This window comes from Callorhinus ursinus, unplaced genomic scaffold, assembly GCF_003265705.2.
Source record: "Callorhinus ursinus isolate GAN/ISIS: 27379988/994484 unplaced genomic scaffold, GSC_fseal_2.0 scaffold15, whole genome shotgun sequence".
NCBI lineage: Eukaryota > Metazoa > Chordata > Mammalia > Carnivora > Otariidae > Callorhinus > Callorhinus ursinus.
The window spans coordinates 4,885,039-4,909,523 of record NW_027397077.1 but is presented as its reverse complement, the minus strand read 5'-3'; the positions used below and the strand labels follow the sequence as shown (position 1 = coordinate 4,909,523).

The following is a 24,485-nucleotide window of genomic DNA, read 5'->3' as shown; positions in this document are numbered from 1 at the left end:
CCCCCCCCCGCCCCCGCCCCCGCCTCCCGGGAGCTGCTGCCGCCACAGGTACCGCCGCGCGTGTCCCCACGTCGCCTGTCCGCGGGCCCCGGCTCGGGCCTCCGGCCGCGCGGCCCCGGGAGGTCGGGGGTGGGGGCCGCCGGGGACACGGGCGCGCGGGCGTGGGCGCTGTCCAGCAGCCGTGCGGGCCGGGAGACCGCAGCCCAGAGAGGGGGCCGGGCCGCCGCGTCCCCACCCCCACCCCGGCCGCGCCCCCGCCCGCGCCCTCGTGTCCCCACCCAGCTCCTGGCCCCGGGTGACCACTGCCGGGAGACGGGGTCGCGCCGCGGCGGCCCCTGGCCCGGCGTCCCCGGGAAGCCGCCGCTTCTAGAACCTGCTTTGGAGCTGTCTGGATTTTCCAGAGTGCGGGGGAGATCATGTTGTCCACTCCTGCCGCTTTGGGGCTGTCTGGTTTTGAGGCAACACGTAGCTGCTTTGCTGGGTTTTGCTTGGCTTCTAGTTTTGCCCAAGCCCAAACTTTGCTCACTCACGTTGCCTGTGTTTACTGTGTTGCCTTGTGTTTATTATCTCAATATATCATAGGGGATTATAATGTCACGGTGGCACGAGTTGCAGGGAGCCTGGACCGTTTGAAGCGCAAAGTTGCACAGGTGGAAAGGCTGTTGGCCGGAGGGGCGGAGGGTCCCTGCGGGGGCTCCAGGAGTTCCCCTTCATTGCTACTTGCTCTCCCACCTTCTATGGTGACAAAGCTGCGTGATTAAACTCTTCCTGGGGATTTTGTAATAATTCTTGTGAAGAAGACCTAGGAAAGTTTTCCCTAATGATGTTAGTTTTGTGTGTGTTTCTTTTATCTGACCAGATCTCTTTTGGAGTTTGGTCATAGGGTGTCTTACTGGTGTGCTGCTGTCTCAGGATATCCTGCTAATGATTGAAACTATGGTCAAGAATGTCTGGTTAGTGTTCCTGAGTGATGCTTAACCGATGAACTTTGTCTTGTTTATTCCTTTTTTATGGTGCCATTTAAAAAAATTTTTGGAGTGTAGTTGTTACACTCCAATGTTACATTATTTGTAGATGTGCAACAGTGATTCAACTGCTCTGTACATTGTGCTCACCACAAGAGTAGTTACCATCTGACCTGTATTTTTTTTCTATGGTGGATCCCAACCGGGGGCTTGAACTTATGACCCTGAGATCAAAACCTGAGCTGATACAAGAGTCAGCTGCTCAACTGACTGAGACACCTGGGCCCATGTGACCTGTATCTTTTTAAGTATGTTAATATAGTTTGGGTTTTAGGTGTTTTACACATTTGCAGCATTCCCAGTAGGCACACGATGTAAAACAAAATATATATATAAATGTATCTTCATAGTCATTCTTTTGGTCATAGATTGAAAGAATTACTTCTCATTTATTATGAACTAATCTGGTGTTTGAGAGCTCTCTCTTTTCTTTTGCTGTTGCGCAAACACAGCACCTCTCCTGAGGTCTCCACGTGCTTTATAATCATTGGTTTGGCCCTCCCCCCCATCCCCATCATCTAGACTAGTTTACTGTTATGAGGGGGATATAAAGTCGACTCCTAGTTTATGACTAAAAGAATGGGGGCAGAAAGGTGATGAATTGCCTGAGGTCATATATGAGCAAGTAAACTGTCCAGTCGGGAAGCAAACCATGCCTGTGGGGTTCAGTACTCATGCATTTATTAACGTTTGGTGGCAGACTTTAGGGAGGCTTACTCTTAGTTATCTAGCCATGCACATGAATGTGTCCTGAGGACCCTGGAATTACACTTAGGTTTATGTGCTGTTTGTTTACTCTCACCATTGGTAGCCATTTGCTGTGGCCAGGGTTAGTTATATTGGCTCTCACAGGTATTTTGTATATGGTTTATGTTATCACTTCCATTTGAACAGATGAAAGGACTGCCCCTTAGAGCGAAGCTGGGTTTCCAGGGTCACCCAGCTTGTAAGTAGTGGATTAGGCCTTCAAACCAGATCTGCCAGACTCTACCGCCTGAGCTCTTCCACTGTAACTCGCTTCCTTCCTGAGTTGGCTGATGAAACAAAGTCCAGGTGACTTTTTTTTTTTTTTTGCCACCTGAAGTAGTGAATAAAATATTTATTGAACACCTGTGCTGTCTAGGTGTACTGTGCTAGGTGCTCTAATAATAGCTTATCTCAATCATAGTAACGAGGTGAGATACTATTGTCACCCCTCCCCCCCTTAATGATGAGTTTTACAGATGTTACCTGACTGGTCCTGGGTCACCTCCTAGTTAGAGGCAGACCCCAGGTGCAAACCCAGATTTGCTTGACAATAGAGTCCATGCTTTTGATTTTTATTTATTTTTTAAAGATTTTATTTATTCATGAGAGACAGAGAGGGAGAGAGAGGCAGAGGGAGAAGCAGGCTCCCAAGGAGCAGGAAGCCCGATGCGGGACTCGATCCCAGGACTCTGGGATCATGACCTGAGCCGAAGGCAGACGCTTAGCCATCTGAGCCACCCAGGTGCCCTAGAGTCCATGCTTTTATGCTCGTCTCGCACCTCCTGGCCTCACAGTCTTCTCCTGTTGCCCATTGGCAGGTGAGAGGTAGCAGGAGAAGGTGACGGGGTGAAGGGAAGAAGCCAGCATCACAGACCCAAGTCAGAGATGTGGAAGTCAGCAGGAAGGAGACAGCAGTGGGCAGGGGCGCTGCCTGAGCATGCTTGTGGGGGTGCTGGGCCATTTCATAAGCTTTACAGTGGAGTCCAAAGACGGGGGGTGTGTGCATGCATCAAGAGTGCATGGAGGTCTCAGGGAAAAAAAAAATCAGAACTTATCTATGTGTTTATTTTAGCTTTACTGAATTTTTATTAGGTTATTTTATAATGTACACTATATATTACAGTAGTACAAACACATATGAATATATATATATTGGGACATATACTCAAATTCTTGTTGGGGATTCAAATCAAAAAACATTTGGAAACCACTGATTTTATTTGATATTTAGCATTTGTATCAAATATGTAAGGTATTGTGCTAATCATTTGTTCCTGCATTGGAAGTTTAGTGAAGTTCAGTGTAATTCCACATAATCAGGAGAGTGTTTCATATTTTTTTTTAAACTTTTAGTTTACTTGAGAGATTGTGCACATGAGGAGGGGAGGGGCAAAGGGAGAAGCCAATTCCCCGCTGAGCCAGATGTAGGGCTTCATCCCAGGAGATCATGAGATCTCTGAGATCTGGGATCACGACCTGAGCAGAAGGCAGATGCTTAACCGACTGAGCCACCCAGGTGCCCCAAGAATGGTATTTCATATTAATAACCAATTATAAATTATTTTAAAAATTGCAGTCACAATTTTGTGAAAGAGGATCTAGTATTTTAATAGTCTTTATGTCTCAAGCAGCAGTCTTAAATTTGGAGCTATAATGACTGATATATCCCTTTTGAAATTAAAATTTTGTTGAACCTTGGGCGCCTGAGTGGCTCAGTTGTTGAGCGTCTGCCTTCGGCTCGGGTCATGATCCCAGGGTCCTGGGATCGAGCCCCGCATCGGGCTCCCTGCTTCGTGGGAAGCCTCCTTCTCCCTCTCCCACTCCCCCTGCTTGTGTTCCCTTTCTCGCTGTGTCTCTCTCTGTCAAATAAATAAAATCTTTAAAAATAAATAAAATTTTGTTGAACCTCTTCTATTTTAAACCTGTTAATGTCAGTCAGAAATAAAAGAGACTAAAATAATCAGTTAACGTAAATGTGGTAGTTGTAATAGTCATATTTGTGCTGTTAACTTTATTTTTAAGATTTCATTTATTTATTTGACAGAGAGAGACACAGCAAGAGAGGGAACACAAGCAGGGGGAGTGGGAGAGGGAGAAGCAGGCTTCCTGTGGAGCAGGGAGCCCGATGCGGGGCTCGATCCCAGGACCCTGGGATCATGACCTGAGCCGAAGGCAGACGCTTAAAGAGTGAGCCACCCAGGTGCCCCTGTGCTGTTAACTTTAGAGTATTTGCAAATCTTAGATGATATTTAGATATATTGAAATTCCAAATATGTTGATTCTTTACAAACGAGATTGGATTTTCTTCAGGTCACTCCACAGCAGTTGTTGGTATGTTGTATCAAAATAAGCAATTCCAGAATTCTACCTAACTTAAAAAATATCTTACATTCTCTTCCAGCTTATTTCACAATTGAATAGATTAGTGTTTGTTCAGGAGTTCAGGTTAAAATAACAGAAAGGGATTTGAGCAAGAAATATATTCTCCTCGCTAGACACGTGAGACATTATTCATACCAGTGGTTCTCAGGCTTTAGTGTGAATTAGAATCACCTTGTTTTAATCCTACTTCACTAGAGTCTCTGACTCTGTAGGTCAGAGATAGACCTTGGAATTTGAATTTCAAGCAAGTTCTCAGGCTGCTGCTGCTGGTCTACGGAACCATGAGCCAGGGCTCCATATAAGCACACCTGAAACCAGAGCACGATGCCAGTACTTACATGTTTCACACTGAATCCCATCAGCATCAGTCAGTCGGATGTTACAGTTTTGCCAAGTACATAACTGGCTCTTGTTTTTAGACAGTTCCCCTTATTTTTAAAAGATGTCATAATTAAGATTTCATTCTCAGTGATACTACTATTTATATTTTTTTGCTGCAATACTGTATTTCTAAATTTCTTGAGGAGTTAGAAGTGTTTTTTGTTTTTGTTTTTAATACCAGTTGTCCGTGTTGAAGAACAATGAATAGGCAGGCGTGCACACGCACAGTTTTTATCTGTAATCACAGTGGTGACCACTAGCAGGCTTCATTCTTGCTCATTCTCTTGTTCCCTCTCTTTATAATGGGATCATACTGTTTTGTATCCATTTTCTGTTACGTGTAAACATCTTTTTCTGTAAAACACTATTCTGCATCATTTTTGTTTTTTTAAAACTTAAAATCTCATTTATTTCTACATTTCCCAAAAACTTGATTCTTTGAGCAGCTTGTTGTGTTTGGCTGTGGGCTTGGGCTGCACCTTTCAGAAGACTGCACTGTCACTCAGAAAGTCTCCAGTCGTGGCCCTCCTCAGTAGTCTTCAGTATATCCCCTGCTCTCATGATCTTCCCCAAGCTGGCCTACCCAGCCCTTCTCCCCTACCAGCTCACGTTGATGCCGCCTCGTCTCCATGGGTGATGACGTCCCTTCTTCCAGTCTGAGCCCTGGTTGGGTTTGGACAGGCATTCTGATTTGTCATCCCTGCGACAGTGACTATTGGAAACACCAAGACCTACCTTTAGCAAGCAACAGGAATGAGTTGCATCTCATTCCTGTCAGGAAGGATAATCTTGAATTCTTCTCCCAGATACCATCCGAAGCTCAATTGAGAGAAAGAACATTCATCAGACTGTGCTGGAAGGTGTTTTAATGCTTATGTTCCAGGCAATGTGCTGGAAGGTGTTTTAATGCTAATGTTCCAGGCAATGTTCCAGACTCAGTGTCTTTGAGTGAAGCCAGATCATTAGGAAGCAGCATAATTCTGGCCCCTCTTCCAGCTTTTTAGTAAACTGACTTTGCATGGCCCCATCGGCTTGCATTGAGATCTATCTGAGGAGTCCCCAAGAAAATCTGTGAGGCCAGTTAGAAATTTCTTCAGGTTCAGTACCTGGAGTAGTCGACTGTGCCTCTCCTAAGCCACTGCTTTGATTTTGTCTAAAGTATACCGTGAACTATGTCAATATTGGTTCTCTCTCTGTGTTGGCTATTAGGGAGCTCAGAGTCCCGTTTGTGTTCAGAGTTCTATGGCTTGTGCTTTTAAGATTACTTTTGGCTTATAATATATGTTCTGTTTAATGGCTACTTATTTTGCTCTTTCAGATTTTACCATAAAATATAGAACACATTTCATCCCTGTTCTAAAGATTACTGTGGTTATATTGTGACCAAATGTGTATTCCCATCCTATTGCCTTTCTTCCACCGGAATTCCTCCTAACCCTGTCTTCCCCTGTCTCCTCCTGTGTACTCATTCTTTGTTGTTGTTGTTGAATCTATTGTGGTAAATACACATAAAACTTACCATGTTAATAATTGTAACTGTACAGTTGAACGGTATTAAATACATAATATGCAACTGTCACAATCATCATCACAACCATCCTTCTCTGTTCCTCTTTTCATCTTGCAACCCTGGAACTCCGTGCCCAACTCCGTGCCCATTTAACACCAACTACCCATTCCTTCCTTCCCCCTGCCCCTGGCAACCACCATTCTACTTCCTATCTATGATTTTGTCGACTCTAAGTACCTCATGTGAGTGGAATCATATGGTATTTGTCTTTTTGTGACCGGCGTGTTTCATTTAGCATGCTGTCCTCATGGTTTATCCATGTTATAGCGTGTGTTAGAATTTCCTTCCTTTTTAAAGCCGAATAATAGTCCGTGGAATTTATATATCACATTTTGTCTATCCATTTATCCATGATGGACATTTGTGTTGTTTCTACCTTTTGGCTAGTATGAATAATGCTGCTGTGGACATGGGTGTACAAATATTTGTTCAAGTTCCTGTTTTCTGTTTTGGGTATATACATAAGTGGAATTGATTATATGGTAATTCTGTGATTAATTTTTTAAGGCACCACCATACTGTTTTCCACGGTGTTTTACAGTCTCACCAGCAATACACAGGGTTCCAATTTCTCTACATCCTTGCCAACACTTGTTATTTTCTGTTTTGTTTTGTTTTTGTTTTTTGATGGTAGCCATCCTAGTGGGTGTGAGATGGTATCTCATTGTAGTTTTGATTTGCATTTCCCTAATGGGTGGTGATGTTGAGCATCTTTTCATGTGCTTGTTAGCCATTGGTGTATCTTTGGAGAAATGTTTATTCATTTTACATCAGATTGTTTTTTGTTGCTGTTGAGTCTTAGGAGTTCTCTATGTATTCGGGACAGTAATCTCTTTATCAGATACTTGATTTGTAAATATTTTCTGTGTGCTGCCTTTTTACTCTGTTGATAGTGTCTTTGGATGCACACAATTTAAAAATTTTTATGAAGTCCAATTTGTTTTTTTTCTCTTTTGTTGCCTGTGTTCTTGGTGTCATATCCAAGAAATCATTGCTAAGTCCAATGTCATTGAAACTTTTGCCCTATTTTTTTTTTTTAAGTAATCTCTGCACTCAGTGCAGGGCTCGAACTCATGACCCTGTGATCAAGATTTGCATGCTGTACCTGCTGAGCCAGCCAGGCATCCCCTGCCCTGTGTTTTCTTACAAGAATTTTATAGTTTTCCGTCTTAAGTTTGGGTCTTTGAACTTTTTTTTTTTTTAATAATTTCTACACCCAAAGTGGGGCTCAAACTCACAACCCTCAGATCAAGAATCACATGCTCTTCCATCTGAGCCAACCAGGTGCCCCAGGTCTTTGAATCTTGTGTATTCAATCTTGCTAAATTTTGTAAGGGGATAAATTCTTTTTTCTCTTTTGGCACATTCTGAAGGACTTCCTTGTTTATTAATGTTCATTGTGGTAAAATTCAAATATATACAAAAGCAGAGAGCAGTGAGCCTTTGTGTGTCTGTCACTCAGTTCTATCATTTACTCATTAACTTGGGGCACACTTGCTTCATCCATATTCTCTTCTCTTCCTCTTTTTATATTTTTCTTTTTTTTCTTTCTAAATTATTTGATGAATTTTTTTGTGCTAAAATATACATAACAAAATTTACCATTTTAACCATTTTTAAAAAAATATATGGAATGCTTCACAAATTTGTGTGTCATCCTTGCTCAGGGGTCATGCCAATCTTCTCTCTGTCGTTTCAGTTTTAGTAGTGTGTGCTGCCGAAGTGAGCACCATTTTAACCATTTTTAAGTGTACCATTTTGGTGGCATCAGATAGATCCATAGTGTTATACAACCATCACCACTGTCCATTTCCAGGTTTTCATCATTCCAAACAGAAACTCTGTACTCATTAAACAGCTTCTCATTCTCCCCTCCCCCAAACCCCTGGCAACCACTACTCTACTTTCTGTCTCTGAATTTGCCCATTCTAGGTCCCTTGTATAAGTGGAATCATATTATGCTTGTCCTTTTGTACGTGGCTTATTTCACTTAACACAGTGTTTTCAGTGTTCCTCCATGTTGTAGCATGTATCAGAATTTCATTCCTTTTTCGGGTCAAATAATATTCTCTTGTATGTATATCCACATTTTACTTATCCCTTCATCTGTCAGTGAACATTTGGATTATTTCTCCCTTTTGCGTGTTGTGAATAATGCTGTTATAAACATGAGTATACAGGCATCGGTTCAAATCCCTACTTTCAGTTCTTTGGATATATACCCAGGGAGGAATCGCTGGATCATTTGGTAATTCTGTGTTTTGCTTTTTGAGGAACTGCCAAACTATTTCCCACAGCAGCTGCCCCATTTTATATTCTATCAGTAATGCACAAGAGTTCCCGGTTACTTCACATCCTTACCAACACTCATTTCCCATTTTCATTTGTTTGTTTTTATTTTTTAATAAGAGCCATCCTAGTAGTTGTGAAGTGGTATCTCATTAGGGTTTAATTTGCATTTCCCTAATGATTAGTGATGTTGGGCATTTTTTTATGTGCCTATTGGCCATCTGTATATCTTCTGTAGAGAAATGTCTGTTCAAGTCCTTTGCCCATTTTTGAATAGGGTTGTTTGTTTTTTTGTTGCCAGGTTATAAAAGTTCTTTATTCTGGATATTAATTCCTTATTAGATATGATTTGCAAATACTTTTTCCCATTCTGTGGGTTGTCTTTTCACTCTGTTGGAAGTTTCCTTTGTTGCACAAAAATTAGTAATTTTTTGAGGTCCAGTTTGTTTTTTTGTGTTGTTTTTTTTTTTGCCTCTGTTTTTGGTGTCATATCCACGAAGTCCTTTTTAAATCCAGTGTCATGAAGCTTTTACCCTACTTTCTTTTAAGAGTTTTATAGTTTTAGGGACGCCTGGGTGGCTCGGTCGGTTAAGAATCTGTCTTCAGCTCAGTGGGGTCCTGGGATCAAGCCTAGTGTGCGCTCCCTGCTCAGTGGGAAGCTTGCTTCTCCCTCTCCTCTCCCTGCTCATGCTTTCTCTCTCATTCTCTCTCTCCCGAGTAAATAAAATAAAATAAAATAAAAAGAGTTTTTTAGTTTTAGCTCTTTGTTTAGGTCTTTGATGCATTTTGAATTTTTGTATGTGATGTAAGGGTTCAACTTAACTGTTTTGCATAGTGACTCTCCAGTTTTCCCAGCACCGTTTGTTGAAAAGATTGTGCCAAGGAGAAGGGCTCCAGTTGAACCTAATCTATACTCTCTTGTTTGCAGTTCTTCCCCTCACAAACAGTGCTTTTGCACATCTGTGTTGGGAATGGAGACATTTTCCATGCAGCATTTGTATTAAAAACTTTTGAGACAGTAATAAAAAAGAGACTCATCACACCGCCACTTTGGGGTAAGCTGTCAAGGACCATGGTGCTCTCCAGCAGGCCACACATCTGTCAGGAAGCCAGGCGAGGTGCCTCCGTGCTGTGTGGATGTGGATGAGGTCGCCCCTGTGTAGCTGGGAGCTGGTGGCTGGCCCTAGCCAGGCTCCTGTCAGCACCTGCTGGGACTGAGACTGAGGCCACCCTCTGCCTGGGCCAGAGCTCTTGTGAAATGACAGGGCTGTCCCATTGGGCTCTTGGGTTGTTTCTAGCCTTTTTTTTTTTTTTTAAAGATTTATTTATTTATTTTAGAGAGAAAGTGGGCAGGCGGGGGTGGGACAGAGGGAGGGAGAGAGAGAGAATCTCAAGCAGACTGCCCGCTGAGCATGGGGCATGGAGCCTGCCATGGGGCTCTCACAACCCTGAGAACATGACCTGAGTTGAAATCAAGAGTTGGACACTTAACTAACTGAGCCACCCAGACGCCCCTGTTTCTAGCTTTGGAACAAATTCTTTTCCCATATTCTTAGCAGGAGTCAGTTCATTCTCTTTGTTAGTCATTCCTGCCCAGTTCAAGAGGGAATAAGAATGTAGGTAGCTGGCATTGTGGAAGAAAATCTTTAATATATTTGTTGATGTCCAATTGTGAAGAGGGTCGGCATCATGTACTTGGTTATTTGTGATGACCATCGCAACCAGTTAATATAATTTTGTCTTCCCTTCAATCTGGGTGTTGCTGTGCCATCCCAATTATTATTTTGTTTAAGGTTTTATTTATTTAAGAGAGCATGCGCACACAGCGTGAGAGCACGAGCAGGGGGAGCCAGCAGGGGGAACAGCAGGTAGGGGGAGGGAGGGGGCTCAATCCCCGGACTCCCAGGTCATGACCCGAGCCGAAGGCAGATGCTTAACCGAATGGACCACCCAGGCACCCCCAATGATTATTCTAAATGTGGCAGTAATTGTCGTCTTGAATATATGTATTTTCAGGCTTCAAATTCTCTGAAATCAGCTTTCATTCATGAATTGAAACTTCTTTCTCTTTTTAGTACTTTTAATTTGTTCTGCTGGGCATTGTTCTGGCTTATTTGGCTAATTTTGATGCTTACAGAAGCCGAATTTCCTGTCCTAATCATTGGTCCACTTTACAAAGCAACTTTCAGGAAAATCTTTCCTCCAAGGATGAACTGTTTACACCAGTGGACTAGTTTAGCATAGTGAACAGGCCTGCAGTGACTTTCCGCTCGGCACCAAATGAGGTGCTGCGTGCTCTAGGGAACACAGAGGTGATTCAGCAGTGACCTTTTTCCCAAAGAAACCACAGTCAATCAGAGGAGGCTGAAAGAGTCAGAAAGAATACAGGCATGATGGAAATACACGGTTCCAGAAGCTCAGAGAAGAAGGCTGCTGCTTCTACAGGGAAGCGTTCATTATTTTTAATTTTAGCTTTTCACTGCAATAATAGATTCACGTGGCATAAAATTCAAAAGGAACAACAGAGTATACACGGGAAAGTTTCCCTTCCATCTTGCCCCTGGCCACCACTTCCTCTCCCCAGAGGCAGCCAGTGTTACCAGTTCTCCAGTGTCTGTTCAGGGATGTTCTTTGCATAATACAGACCAACACACAGAGAGCTCTTTTCTTTTACATGAAAGCACACTATATCCCTTGCTTTTTTCTGTTTGTGATAGTTCATTATCAATACATAAGAGCTTTCTCATTGTCTTTCACAACTGGATAATATTCCATTGTCAGGATGTATCTTTATTTAGCCAGAGCTCCATTGATGGACATATAAGGTGTTGTAAATTTTGCTAGTGCAGAAACACTGAGTAACCTTCTGTATGCATCATTTGAGGCATGGCCAAGTGCATCTATCTGGTCACTTACCAGAGGTAGGATTGCTGGGTTGGTGGGTATGTGCTTTTGTAAAATTGTTAGCTCTTACCAGAAAGACCTCTGTACAGGTTTTGTCCACCTGTGCTCCTTAGCTGTGTGTGGCTGTGCCTGTTTATCCACACCCTCACTGGCACTGTGATAGCACATAGTTTGATCTTTGCCAGTTTGATAGGGGAAAAAATTATTTCTTTGTGTATATTTTTTCTTCCAAAACTTAGTTTACCCTCTAGAAAAGTAAAGAGAGTAATAGAGTGAACACTCATATCAGGGGTTGTTTGAATTTGTAGCACTCCTGTTGCTATAAGGTTGAAGGACCATTTCCATTTTCTTTGCCTATTTTTCTTTAGGGCTTTGGTTGATTTTGTAAAAATGGTTTATATATGAAGGAATTTAGCACTTTGTTCGTGATATAAATTGCAGTTATATTTTTCCAGATTGTGATTTCTTTTTATTTAGGATGGTTTTGTCATGAAAAAGAAATTGGTTCTGGGGCACCTGGGTGGCTCAGTCGTTAAGCATCTGCCTTTGGCTCAGGTCATGATCCCAGGGTCCTGGGATCGAGCCCCGCATCGGGCTCCCTGCTCAGCGGGGAGCCTGCTTCTCCCTTTCCCACTCCGCCTGCTTGTGTTCCCTCTCTCGCTGTTTTTCTCTGTCAAATAAATAAATAAAATCTTTAAAAAAAATTGGTTCTTTATTGGGTCATTCATTGAACTTTTAAGGCTTCTGGGTTCTCTGTCATACCTAGAAAGATCTTCCCTATTAGAAGAGTATGCAAAATTCCCCTATGGTTTTTTAAAGTACTTTTTAAATTTCATTATTTACCTTTATATCTTTTATCCATTTGGAATTTATTTTGGTGAGAAGTGTGAGCCCAACTTAATTTTTTCCCAAATGGGCCACCCATTTGTTGCAAAACCTTGTAATAAGCAATTCATCCTTCCTCCCAGTTGTTCAAATGTCCTTTACTATATGTGATATACCTTGCCACATGCCATATACATTTGGGTCTATTTCTGGACTTTCTGTTCTGCACATTAATCTGTGTATTTATGTTTGAGTACACATTGTTTTAATTACTCCGGCTTTAGAGCATGTTTTGATATTTGGTAAAGTTAATTATCATTCATTACCTTTAATTTTCAGGACTTTCCTGGCTATGTTTGTTTTTCTATATGAACCTTGAGATAAATCTGCCTGTTTCAGAAAAACTCATTTTTGTTTTTATTGGCTCTGTGTTACATTTTTAGGTTAATGTAGGAAGAGTGATATTTAGGTGATGAGTCTTCCCCACTAAGATTGTATGCCTTACTCTTTGCTTGAGTCTTCTTTCATGTCCCTCAGAGTTTGAGAGGTTTCTTGGCATTTCTTGTTTTATTCTCAGATCTTTTTTCTTTGTTTTTAGTGTTGTTGAAGCATTTTATCTTCTACTTGTTGATGTATGTGAAGGCACGGATTTCTGTATATTAATTTTCACTACCTTACCTGATTATAAAGCGGTAAAGGTTTTCAGTTGATTCTCTAGGTATATAAGAATATCAGCGGCAAATAATGATCATTTTACTTTTTCTTTTCCAGTTGCATGCCTGTGTATTCTTTCTATCACCTTATTGTGATCACTGGTACCTCCACAGCATAGTAAATGGTGGTAGTGAAGTGCATAGGCTTGTTTGGCCTTTGACTCCGATGGGAATTATTCTAATGTGTTCCCAATGGGCTTGATTTTGGCTTTGGGGTTGAGAAGGATATAAATAGTTGGAAGTCTGTATCTATCTATCTATCTAAAGTGTATATAATGTAAATGGTAGTATTTCCTTCTTGTGGCCAAATAGTATTCCATTGTAAATAATCACTACATCATCTTTATCCATATGTCTGTTCACACACAATTAGGTTGTTTCCATACCTTGGCTATTGTGAATAATGCTGCCCTGAACATGGGGATGCATTTAGCTATTCAAGATAATGATTTTGTTCCCTTTGGATATATGCCCAGAAGTAGGATTGCTAGATTATAAGTTAGTTTGGTTTTTAATTTTTTGAGCAACTTTCATATTGTTTTCCATAATGACTGTACCAATTTATATTTCCACCAACAGTGTACAAGGATTCCCTTTTCTCCACGTCTTTCCCAACACGTTATTTGTTGTCTTTATATTTTACTTACTTTATCTTTTAAAGATTTTATTTACTTATTTGACAGAGAGATAGAAGCAAGAGAAGGAACACAAGCAGGGGGAGTGGGAGAGGGAGAAGCAGGCTTCTTGCCAATCAGGGAGCCCGATATGGGACTCGATCCCAGGACCCCGGGACCACGACCTGAGCCGAAGGCAGACGCTTAATGACTGAGCCACCCAGGCGCCCCTATTTTATTTTTTTAAGTAGGCTTCACGCCCAGCATGGAGCCCAATGTAGGGCCTGAACTCACAATCCTCTCAGTCAGATGCTTAATTGACTGAACCACCCAGGTGCCCCATTTGTGGTCTGCTTATTTATTTAGTTATTTATTTGGGGGGAGGGCAGAGAGAAAATCTTAAGCAGGCTCCACATCCAGCACGTGAGCCTGATGCATGGCTTGGTCTCACAACCCTGAGATCATGACCTGAGCTGAAATCAGGAGTTGAGGTTGCTTAACCAGCTGAGCCACCCAGGCACCCCCATGTTGTCTTTTAAAATAAAAACCATCCTAACAGGTGTGAGGTAGTTTTGATCTGCATTTCCCTGACGATTAGGGTGTTGAGTACCTTTTCATGTACCTGTTGACCATTTATATGTCTTCTTTGTAGCTATTAACAAATTATTGTAGCTGTAGTTATTTTTAGTAATTTTTTGTCTCTTAACCCTTATACTAGAGTTAAGTGATTAACACACCACCATATTACAGTATTAGAGTATTCTAAATTTGACTGTACTTGCCTTTACCCAGTGAATATTTTCCTTTTACTAATTATTGTCCTTCCATGTCAGGTTGAAGAACTCCATTCAGCATTTCTTGTAAAGCAGGTATAGTGGTGATGAACTCTGAGCTTTTGTTTATCCATGAAAGTCTTTATCTCTCCTTCATTTCTGAAGGACAACTTGGCTGAATAAAAAGTATTCTTGGTTGGCAGTTTTTACTTGGCAACACTTTGTGGGGTTTTTTGCTTTTTGTTTTAAGTTTTTATTTGAATCACCTGGTGCTCATCATGACAAGTGCACCCCCTTAATCCCCATCACCTATTTCACCCGTACCCCCAACCCCCTCCCCTCTGGTAACCATCAGTTCTCTATAGTTAAGAGTCTGTTTCTTGGTTTGTCTCTCTCTCTCTTTTTTTTCCCCCCTTTGCTCCTTTATTTTGTTTCTTAAATTCCACATATGAGTGAAATCATATGGTATTTGTGTTTCTTTGACTAACTTATTTCACTCAGCATTATGCTTTCTAGCTCCATCCATGTTATTGCAAATGGCAGGATTTCACTCTTTTTTATATGTTTTAGACTAGTTTTATGTTTAATTAGTTTGGAAATTTAGACATTTCCTTCACTCGGCATTATGCTTTCTAGCTCCATCCATGTTATTGCAAATGGCAAGATTTCACTCTTTTTTATATGTTTTAGACTAGTTTTATGTTTAATTAGTTTAGACATTTAGACATTTCCATTGCATGTATATACCATATCTTCTTTATCCATTCATCTATTGGCAGACACTCGGGCTGCTTCCATATCTTGGCTATTGTAAATAATGCTGCTATAAAAATGGGGTTGCATATATCCCTTTGAATTAGTGTTTTTGTATTTTTTGGGTAAATAGTAGTGCAATTGCTAGATCATTGTGCAGTTCTATTTTTAATTTTTTGAGGAACCTCCATTGGTTTGAGGAACCACTGTTTCCACAGTGGCTACACCAGTTTGCATTCCCATCAACAGTACCCGAGGGTTCCTTTTTCTCCACATCCTTGCCAACACCTGTTTTTTCTTGTGTTTTTGATTTTAGCCATTCTTAACAGGTATGAGGTGGTATTGTGGTTTTGATTTGCATTTCCGTTATGATGAGTGATGTTGAGCATCATTTCATGTCTGTTGGCCTTCTGGATGTCTTCTTTGGAGAAATGTCTGTTCATGTCTCTTGCCCATTTTTAAATTGGATTATTTGTTTTTTGGGTGATGAGTTTTATAAGTTTTTAATATATTTTGGATACTAACCTTTAAAAGGATATGTCATTTGCAGGTGTCTTTTTCCATTTTGTAGGTTACCATTGAGTTGATTGTTTCCTTTACTGTGTAGAAGCTTTTTATTTTGATGTTGTCCCAATAGTTTATAGTTTTGCTTTTGTTTCCCTTGCCTCAGGGGTCCTATCTAGAAAAAAGTTGCTAGAGCTGATGTCAGAGAAATTACTGCCTGTGCTCTTTTGTAGGATTTTTATGGTTTTAGGTCTCACATTTAGGTCTTTAATCAGTTTTTTTTTAAAGATTTTATATATTTGACAGAGAGACAGCCAGAGAAAGAACACAGCAGGGGGGGGGGGAGCAGGAGAGGGAGAAGCAGGCTTCCTGCAGAGCCGGGAGGCTGATTCAGGGCTCGATCCCAGACCTTGGGATCATGACCTGAGCTGAAGGCAGACGCTTAACGACTGAGCCACCTGGGCGCCCCTTTAATCAATTTTTAATTTATTGTTTTGTATGGTGTAAGAAAGTGGTCCAGTTTTCCCAACGCCATTGGTTGAAGAGACTGTCCTTTTTCCCATTGGATATTCTTTCATGCTTTGTCAAAGATTAATTGACCATATAATTGTGGGTTTATTTCTGTCTTCTGTCTTCTGTTCCATTGATCTATGTGTCTTTTTTTGTGCTAGTAACATACTGTTTTGATTACTACAGGTTTGTAATATAACTTGAAGTCTGGAATTGTGATGCCTCCAGCTTTGCTTTTCTTTTTCAAGGTTGCTTTGGCTATTTGGGGTCTTTTGTATTTTCATACAAATTTTAGGATTATTGGCTCTAGCTCTGTGAAAAATGTTCTTGGTATTTTGATAGGGATTGCATTAAATGTGTAGATGGCTTTGGGTAGTTTAGACATTTTAACAATATTTGTTCTTCGAATCCATGAACATGGAATTTTTTTCATTTCTTTGTGTCATCTTTGATTTCTTTCATACAAGTCTTTTACCTGTTTGATTAGGTTTATTACTAGGTATCTTATTATTTTGGGTGCAGTTGTAAATGGGATTGTTTTCTTAATTTTTCTTTCTGCTGCTTTATTATTGGTGTATTAGAAATGCAACAGATTAGCGCCTGAGTGGCTCAGTTGGTTAAGTGTCTGCCTTTGGCTCAGGTCATGATCTCAGGGTCCTGGAATTGAGCTCCACATCAGGCTCCCTGCTCAGTAGGGAGTCTGCTTCTCCCTCTCCCTCTGTTCCTCCTCGCTGCTCATGCACTCACTCTCTCTCAAATAAATAAGTAAAAAAAATCTTTTAAAAAATGCAACAGATTTCTGTACATTGAATTTGTATCCTGTAACTTTACAGAATTCATTTATCAGTTCTAGCAGTTTTTGGGTGCAGTCTTTTGGATTTTCTATATATAATATCATGTCATCTACAAATAGTGAAAGTTTGACTTCTTCCTCGCTGATTTGGGTTATTTCTTTTTGTTGTCTGTTTGCTGTGACTGGGACTTTCAGTACTGTGTTGAGTAAAAGTGGTGAGAGTGGATGTCCTTGTGTTGTTCCTCACCTTAGGGGAAAGGCTCTCAGTTTTTCCTCACTGAGGATGACATTAGCTGTGGGTTTTTCACATACAGTGTTTATTATGTTGAGGTATGTTCCCTCTAAACCTACTTTGTTGAGGGTTTTTATCTTGAGTGGATGTTGTACTTTGTCAGATGCTTTTTTCTGGATCTATTGAAATGATCATATGGTTCTTATCCTTTCTCTTATTGATGTGATGTATTATGTTGATTGATTTGAGAGTAGTGAACCACCCTTGCAACCCAGGAATAAATCCCACTTAATCGTGGTGAATAAGTTTTTTAAATGTATTGTTGGATTTGGTTTGCTACTATTTTGTTGAGGATTTTTGTATCTGTGTTCCTCAGGGATATTGGCATGTAGTTCTCTTTTTTTGTGGTGTGTTTATCTGGTTTTGGTATCAGGGTAATGCTGGCCTCATAGAATAAGTTGGAAGTTTTCCTTCCTCTTCTGTTTTTTTGAAATAGTTTGAGAAGAATGGGTATTAACTCTTCTTTAAATGTTTGGTAGAATTTGCCTGTGAAGCCATCTGGTCCCACACTTTTCTTTCTTTGGAGTTTTTTGATAACTTACTCAGTTTCTTTGCGGGTAATCGATCTGTTTAAATTTTCTATTTCTTCCTGTTTCAGTTTTAGTAGGTTATATGTTTCTAATAATTTATCCATTTCTTCTAGGTTTCAATTTGTTGGCATATAATTTTTCAAAATATTCTCTTTTCTGTGGTGTTTGTTGTTATTTCTCCTCTCTCATTTGTGATTTTACTTGGGCCCTTTCTCTTTTTGTTTTGATAAGTCTGGCTAGAGATTTATCAATTTTATTGTTTTTTTTCCCCAAAGAACCAGCTCCTGTTTTGGTTGATTTTTTTTTTTTTTTTAGTTTCTATATCATTTATTTCTGCTCTAATCTTTATTACTTCTTTCCTTCTGCTGGTTTTAGTTCTTTTTGTTGTTGTTCTTTTTCTAGCTCCTTTAGTGTAAGGCTGGGTTGTTTATTTGAGGTTTTTCTTGCTTCTTGAGCAAGTAGGCCTATATGGCTATAAACTTCCCTCTTAGAACTGCTTTTACTGCATCCCAAAGGTTTTGAACCATTGTATTTTCATTTTCATTTGTTTCCATGTACTTTTTCATTTCTTTTATTTCTTGGTCGACTCATTTATTGTTTAGTAGCATGTTATTTAACTCTTATGTGTTTGTGGTCTTTCTAGATATTTTCTTTTTTTTTTTTTTAAAGATTTTATTTATTTGAGAGACAGAATGAGAGAGAAAGCACATGAGATGGGGGGAGGGTCAGAGGGAGAAGCAGACTCCCTGCTGAGCAGGGAGCCCGATGCGGGACTCAATCCAGGGACTCCAGGATCATGACCTGAGCCGAAGGCAGTCGCCCAACCAACTGAGCCACCCAGGCGCCCTCTAGATATTTTCTTGTGGTTTCATCGTGTTGTGGTCAGAAAAGATGCATGGTATGATTTTGATCTTTTTGAATTTGTTGAGGCTCGTTTTGTGGACTAACTTGGGATCTCTTCTGGAGAGTGTTCCATGTGCACTTGAAAAGAATGTGTATTCTACTGTTTTAGGATGGAATGCTCTGAATATATCTGTTAAATCCATCTGGTCCAGTGTGTCATTCAAAGCCCTGTTTCCATGTTGTTTTTCTGCTTAGATGATCTATCCATTGGATGTAAGTGGGGTGCTCAAGTCCCCCATTATTATATTATCAGTTAGTGTTTGTTGTTTACTGTTTTATGTATTTGGAAGTTCCCATGTTGGGAGCATAAATATTTAAAATTGTTATATTTTCTTGTTGGTTTGTTCTCTTCATTATAGTGTTCTTCTTTGTTTCTTGTTACAGTCTTTGTTTTAATGCCTATTTTGTCTGATATAAGTATTGCTCCTCTGGGTTTGTTTTGACATCCATTTGCATGATAAATGTTTCTCCATCCCCTCACTTTCCAACCTGCAAGTGTCTTTAAGTATAAAATTAGTCTCTTGTAGGCGGCATGTAGATGGGTTATTATTATTATTATTCATTCTGTTATCCTGTGTCTTTTTACTGGAGTGTTTAGTCCATTTACATTTAAAGTAATTATTGATATGTATTTATTGCTATTTTATTACTTGTTTTGTGGTGGTTTCTAGAGCTTTTCTCTGATCCTTTCTTTCGTGGTATGCTGATTTTCTTTGGTGCTGTATTTGGATTTCTTTCTCTATATTCTTTGCTTATTTCTTGGTGGCTTTTGATTTGTGGTTACTATTAAGTTTGTAAATTATATTTTCTGTACATAGCAGTTTATATTAGGTTGATAGACATATAAGTTGTTGTCTTTTTTTTTTTTAAAAACCCAATGTATTTATTTAATATATTTGTCACAAGGGCTCAACCAGAGACTTAATTTAAAAAACAGAAACAAAACAAAAATGACACCACAGCTTAAGATACAGAGTCCTAGACAGAAATGAAGAGAAAGACTATCTAAGGAGAAAATAAAAAGACAACACAAAGAGAGAGGCTGGACAGTCAGGGATCTTGGCTGGAGACCTGCTTCGAGTAGGTTTCTTGCAGATACTTCTTAAAGGCTGTGGGGTTTTTCCAGAGCTCGGCAACATGCGTGTTCAAAGGACTATCAATGTTTGGTTCTCCTAGCAGGCTCTGGATGGACAGCAGGATGGTCCTGACATCATACAGGGCAGACCACTTGTCCTTCAGGATGTCCAGGCAGATATTTCCCTGGGTGTCCACGTTGGGGTGGTAGCAGGGTGTGAGGAACTTCACCGTGGGCGCGTTGTAAGGGTAGCCACTGGGGAACTCCAGCGAGAGCTTATACCTCAGGTCTTCATAAACTGTGCCTGCTGCCCCATGGATGGTCCCCACCCATTTGAAAAGGTTGTCGGATTCAGGGAAGGCAGAGATGCCTTTGTCACCAGACATCATGAGGGTCATCAGCTCCTGCTGTAGCCTCTTGCCCACGGGGCCCCGGGCGGCGCCCCCGCTGGGCTTGGCTCCTTTGCGGGCGGCGGCGACGCTGGCAGCAGCTGGGTCGCGGTTCTGGGAGGCCATCCCGGGCGGTGCGGGGAGAGAGACAGGAACTCGGTGAGCACGACTGCAACTCTAAGTTGTTGTCTTTTTTTAAGATATTTTTATTTATTTGACACAGAGAGAGACACAGCGAGAGAGGGAACACAAGCAGGGGGAGTGGGAGAGGGAGAAGCAGGCTCTCTGAGCAGGGAGCCTGACGCGGGGCCCGATCCCAGGACCCTGGGATCATGACCTGAGTCGAAGGCAGACACCCAACAACTGAGCCACCTAGGCGCCCCAACATATAAGTTTGAACCCATTCTTTACTCTTCCCCATGTTTTAGGTATATAATGTCATACTTTACATCCTTTTATTTTATGGTTCTTGACTGATTTTTTTACAGAAATATTTCTTTTTATTGGTTTTGTGTTTCCTACCTTCATGCTGTTGGTTTTGGCCTTTCCTTTCCACTCAGAGTCCCCTTTAATGTTTCTTGCAGGGCTGGTGTAGTGGTCACAAACTCCTTTAGTTTTTGTTTGTCTCCTTCAGTTCTGAATGATTACCTTTCTGGACAGAGTATTCTTGGCTGCAGGTTTTTCCCATTCAGCACTTTGAATATATCATGCCACTCCTTTCTGGCTGGGAAGGTTTCTGCTGAAAAATCCACTGTTGGCTTTATGGGGTTTCTTTTGTATGTAACTATCTTCTTTTGTCTTGCTGCTTTTAATGTTTTTTCTTTACTACTATATTTTGCCATTTTAATTACAATATGTTTTGGTGTGGATCTGCTTTTGTTGATTTTGTTGGGGGTTCTCTGTGCCTCCTGGATCTGGATGTCTGTTTTCTTCCCCAGATTAGGAATGTTTTCAGCTATTATTTGTTCATTTAAATTCTCTGCCCACTTTTCTTTCTCTCCTTTTTCTGGGACTCCTATAATATGAATGTTACTATGTTTGATGGAGTCACTGAGTTCCCTAAGTCTGTTCTTGTTTTGCATAATTCTTTTTTCTCTATTTTGTTAAACTTGATTACTTTCTATTACTCTGTCTTCTAGGTCATTAATTCGTTTCTCTGCTTCTCCCAGCTTGCTGTTCATTCCATCAGGTGTGATTCTCATTTATTGAGCCCTTTATCTCTGCTATGTTATTCCTTAGCTCTGTATTAATGGTTTTACTGATGTCCTCCCCTCTTAAGTCCAGTGAGTATCTTTATGATCATTGCTTTAGGTTTTTGTTTGTGTGTGTGTGTTTTTTTTTTTATGTAAGTTCTGTGCCCAATGTGGGGCTTGAACTCATGACCCTGAGATCAAGAGTGGTGTGCTCTACCAACTGAGCCAGCCAGGCGCCCCATGATCATTGCTTTAAATTCATCAGGCATGTTACTTATATCTGTTTCACTCAAGTCTCTGACCACGGTTTTATCCTGTTCTTTCATCTGGGTCAAATTCCTTTGCCTTCTTATTTTGTCTAAATCTCTGTGCCTGTTTCTCAGTGTTAGGAAAGTCAGCTACATTTCCTGTTCTTGAGTGTAATGGCTTTATGAAGAAGAGGTCATGTGGTGCCCTGCAGTGTGGTGTCCCTTTTCTAGGACGTGGTACTTCTGGGACTGTCTCCAGTGTGTGCTGTGTGTGCTCTGCTGTTGTATCCTGGCCACTTGATCCTTCAGGCTGGTTTTCTGCAGAGGCTTTCTTTGCCTGTTGTGGGCAGGGTTTGGTGCCTGGCCCGAATGTGGCACTTTTTAACTTGGTGTGTTCTGGCCTCTTGTGAAATGAGACCTGTTGCTGCTGCCACTGGAATTGAGGCCTCACAAAACTCGGTTGGGAGACACGGTGTGGTAGGGGTTTGGGCCAGTATTCTAGGGAAGGGTGCCTCCCTCCTCCTGAGCTGGGACTGAGGCAAGCATGGCTGGGAAGGGCCGTTCCACCTGAGTGCCGGGAGCTGGGTGGTGGGAGGGAGCTTGGTGTAAGCAAACTGGGTAGGGAGTGTGGTCACTGCATTGGTTCCTGGTGGTGGCTCTGTGTTTATGCTGAGGGGTGGAGGAGGGAAATGGTGCTGTCCAGTTCCTGTGTTCCTGGCGGGAGAGAGGGTGTCTGTGTGAATGCTGCCGCTCTAGAACATGCTCCCATATGAGTAGCTAACCTCCCCACTGTGTGCCCCCAGGCACTCTTCAGATCACTGTTTCTAGGCTATATGTCTGCAGGCTCTTTGCCCTGTCTCCTCTCCAAGAGCAGCCCAGTGTCCTCTCAGCCCTTCCAGAGCCAAGCATGCTAACCTTTAAAACTCCAGGCTTTAAGCCCCAGTGGTTGCAAGAACTCAGGAGACTCACAGGCCGTCTTGCTTTCCAAGGCAGTTGCTATGGGGATTTGTTTTCCCTGTGCGCTCCAGTGTGTACTAGTCTGTCTCTTGCCCTTCTTGCCTGTGGCTCCCTCCCCACTGCAGTAGCCTCTATCCATTTCTCTACCCAACTGCATCTCTGCACTTCCTACCTTTGATGTGGTCTCTTCTCTACCTTTAGTTTTGGAGTTTTTTCTGTCAGTTTTCAGATCAATTTCTGGGGTACTGAGGATAATTTGATAGTTATCTAGTTGTATTTGTGAGACGAGGAAGCCCATCTTCCTCAGTCAATCTCTTATAGCATTTTGAATACATCATCCCACTGTCTCTTAGCCTATAGTGTTTCTGCTGAGAAATCCACTGATAGCTTTATGGGGGTTTCCTTGTATGTGAAGAATTTTTGTTCTCTTGCTGCTTTAAAATTTTTCTCTGATTTTAGATGGCTTTATTTTAGTCTGTCTTGGAGAAGATCTTTTTGGGGACCAATGAGCTTTATGAATGTGGATGTCTAAATCTCTCCCCAGACTTGGGAAGGCCTCAGCCATTGTTTCTTTAAATAAACTTTCTGTCCCCTTCTTCTCTTTTTCTTCTGGGATGCCAACAATGCTTAGATAGTTTCTCTTGATGGTATTTCATAATTCACATGGGCTTTCTTCACTTTTGTTATTTTTGTTGTTGTTGTTCTCCTCTGGATAATTTCAAGTGACCTATGACTTCACAGATTCTTCTGCTTTGATCACATCTGTTGTTGGTGCTCTCTACTGCATTTTTCATTTCACTCATTGCATTCTTCACCTCTAGGATTTCTGTTTGGATGTTTTTTATAATTTCTGTCTCTCTGTTAAACTTCTTGTTTTGTTTGTGTATTGTTTACTGATTTCATTGAATTGTTTTTCTGTTTCCCTATAGCTCACTAAGCTGAATTCTTTATTAGGTAGATTGCAGATCTCTATTTCTTTGGGTGAGTTACTGGAAAATTACTGTGTTCCTTTGGTGATGTCTTGTTTCCTTGTTTCATGTTCTTGGATATCTTGTGTTGCTGTCTTTGCATTTGAAGAAGCAGTCACCTTCTCCAGCCTTGACAGATTGGCCTTGGGAGAGAAATATCTTCTGTCAGCCTGCTGGGGATCCTAAGGCTTTCCCAGTGAATGACAATTGTATTATCAGATATTCTAAATGCTTTTTATCTTTTTTTTTTTTTTTAAAGTAGGCTTCACGCCCAGCATGGAGCCCGTTGCAGGGCTTGACCTCAACAACCCTGAGATCAAGACCTGAGCTGAGATCAAGAGTCAGATGCTTAATTTAAGAAACAAAACAGATGAACATAGGGGAAGGGAAGGAAAAATAAAAAAAAAGTTAAAAACAGAGAGGGAGGCAAACCATGAGAGACTCTTAACTCTAGGAAACAAACAGGGTTGCTGGAGGGGAGGTGGGTGGGGGGATGGGGTAAACTGGGTGATGGGCATTAAGGAGGGCACTTGATGTAATGAGCCCTGGGTGTTAGAGGCAACTGATGAATCACTGAATTCTACTCCTTTTTTTTTTTTTTTTAAGATTTTATTTATTTACTTGACAGAGAGAGACACAGGGAGAGAGGAAACACAAGCAGGGGGAGTGGGAGAGGGAGAAACAGGCTCCCTGCAGAGCGGGGAGCCTGATGTGGGGCTCGATCCCAGAACCCTGGGATCGTGACTTGAGCCGAAGGCAGATGCTTAACAACTGAGCCACCCAGGCACCTCCTGAATTCTCCTGCAACTAATAATATAGTATATGTTAACTAGATTGAATTAAAAAAAAAAAAAACAGGGAGATGCTTAACCGATTGAGCCATCCAGGTGCCCCTCCAAATGCTTTTTAAATGGTTATCACATTTTATTTTATTTTATTTTATTTTTTAAAGATTTTATTTATTTATTCATGAGAGAGAGAGAGAGGCAGAGGGAGAAGCAGGCTCCCAAGGAGCAGGGAGCCCGATGCGGGACTCAATCCCAGGACCTTGGGATCATGACCTGAGCCGAAGGCAGACGCTTAACCATCTGAGCCACCCAGGTGCCCCGGTTATCACATTTTAGAATGAACCTATACAAAATGTACA

The 24,485-nt window shown here is 41.2% G+C and overlaps 1 protein-coding gene, 1 non-coding gene and 1 pseudogene across 2 annotated transcripts in view; 1 reads left to right on the top strand and 2 right to left on the bottom strand.

Moving 5' to 3' along the window:
* SCAP (SREBF chaperone) overlaps positions 1 to 24,485 on the top strand; it is a 69,622-nt gene continuing 45,137 nt past the window's right edge. The window contains exon 1 of the mRNA XM_073901088.1: positions 1 to 48. The gene's annotated coding sequence lies outside the window, so the exon portion shown is untranslated. The remainder of the gene's footprint in view (positions 49 to 24,485) is intronic.
* LOC112834311 (U6 spliceosomal RNA) lies at positions 7,728 to 7,835 on the bottom strand. Its single transcript, XR_003210837.1, has one exon. It is a non-coding gene; the product is annotated as a U6 spliceosomal RNA (small nuclear RNA).
* On the bottom strand, positions 19,387 to 20,113 carry LOC112833598 (ubiquitin-conjugating enzyme E2 C pseudogene; annotated as a pseudogene).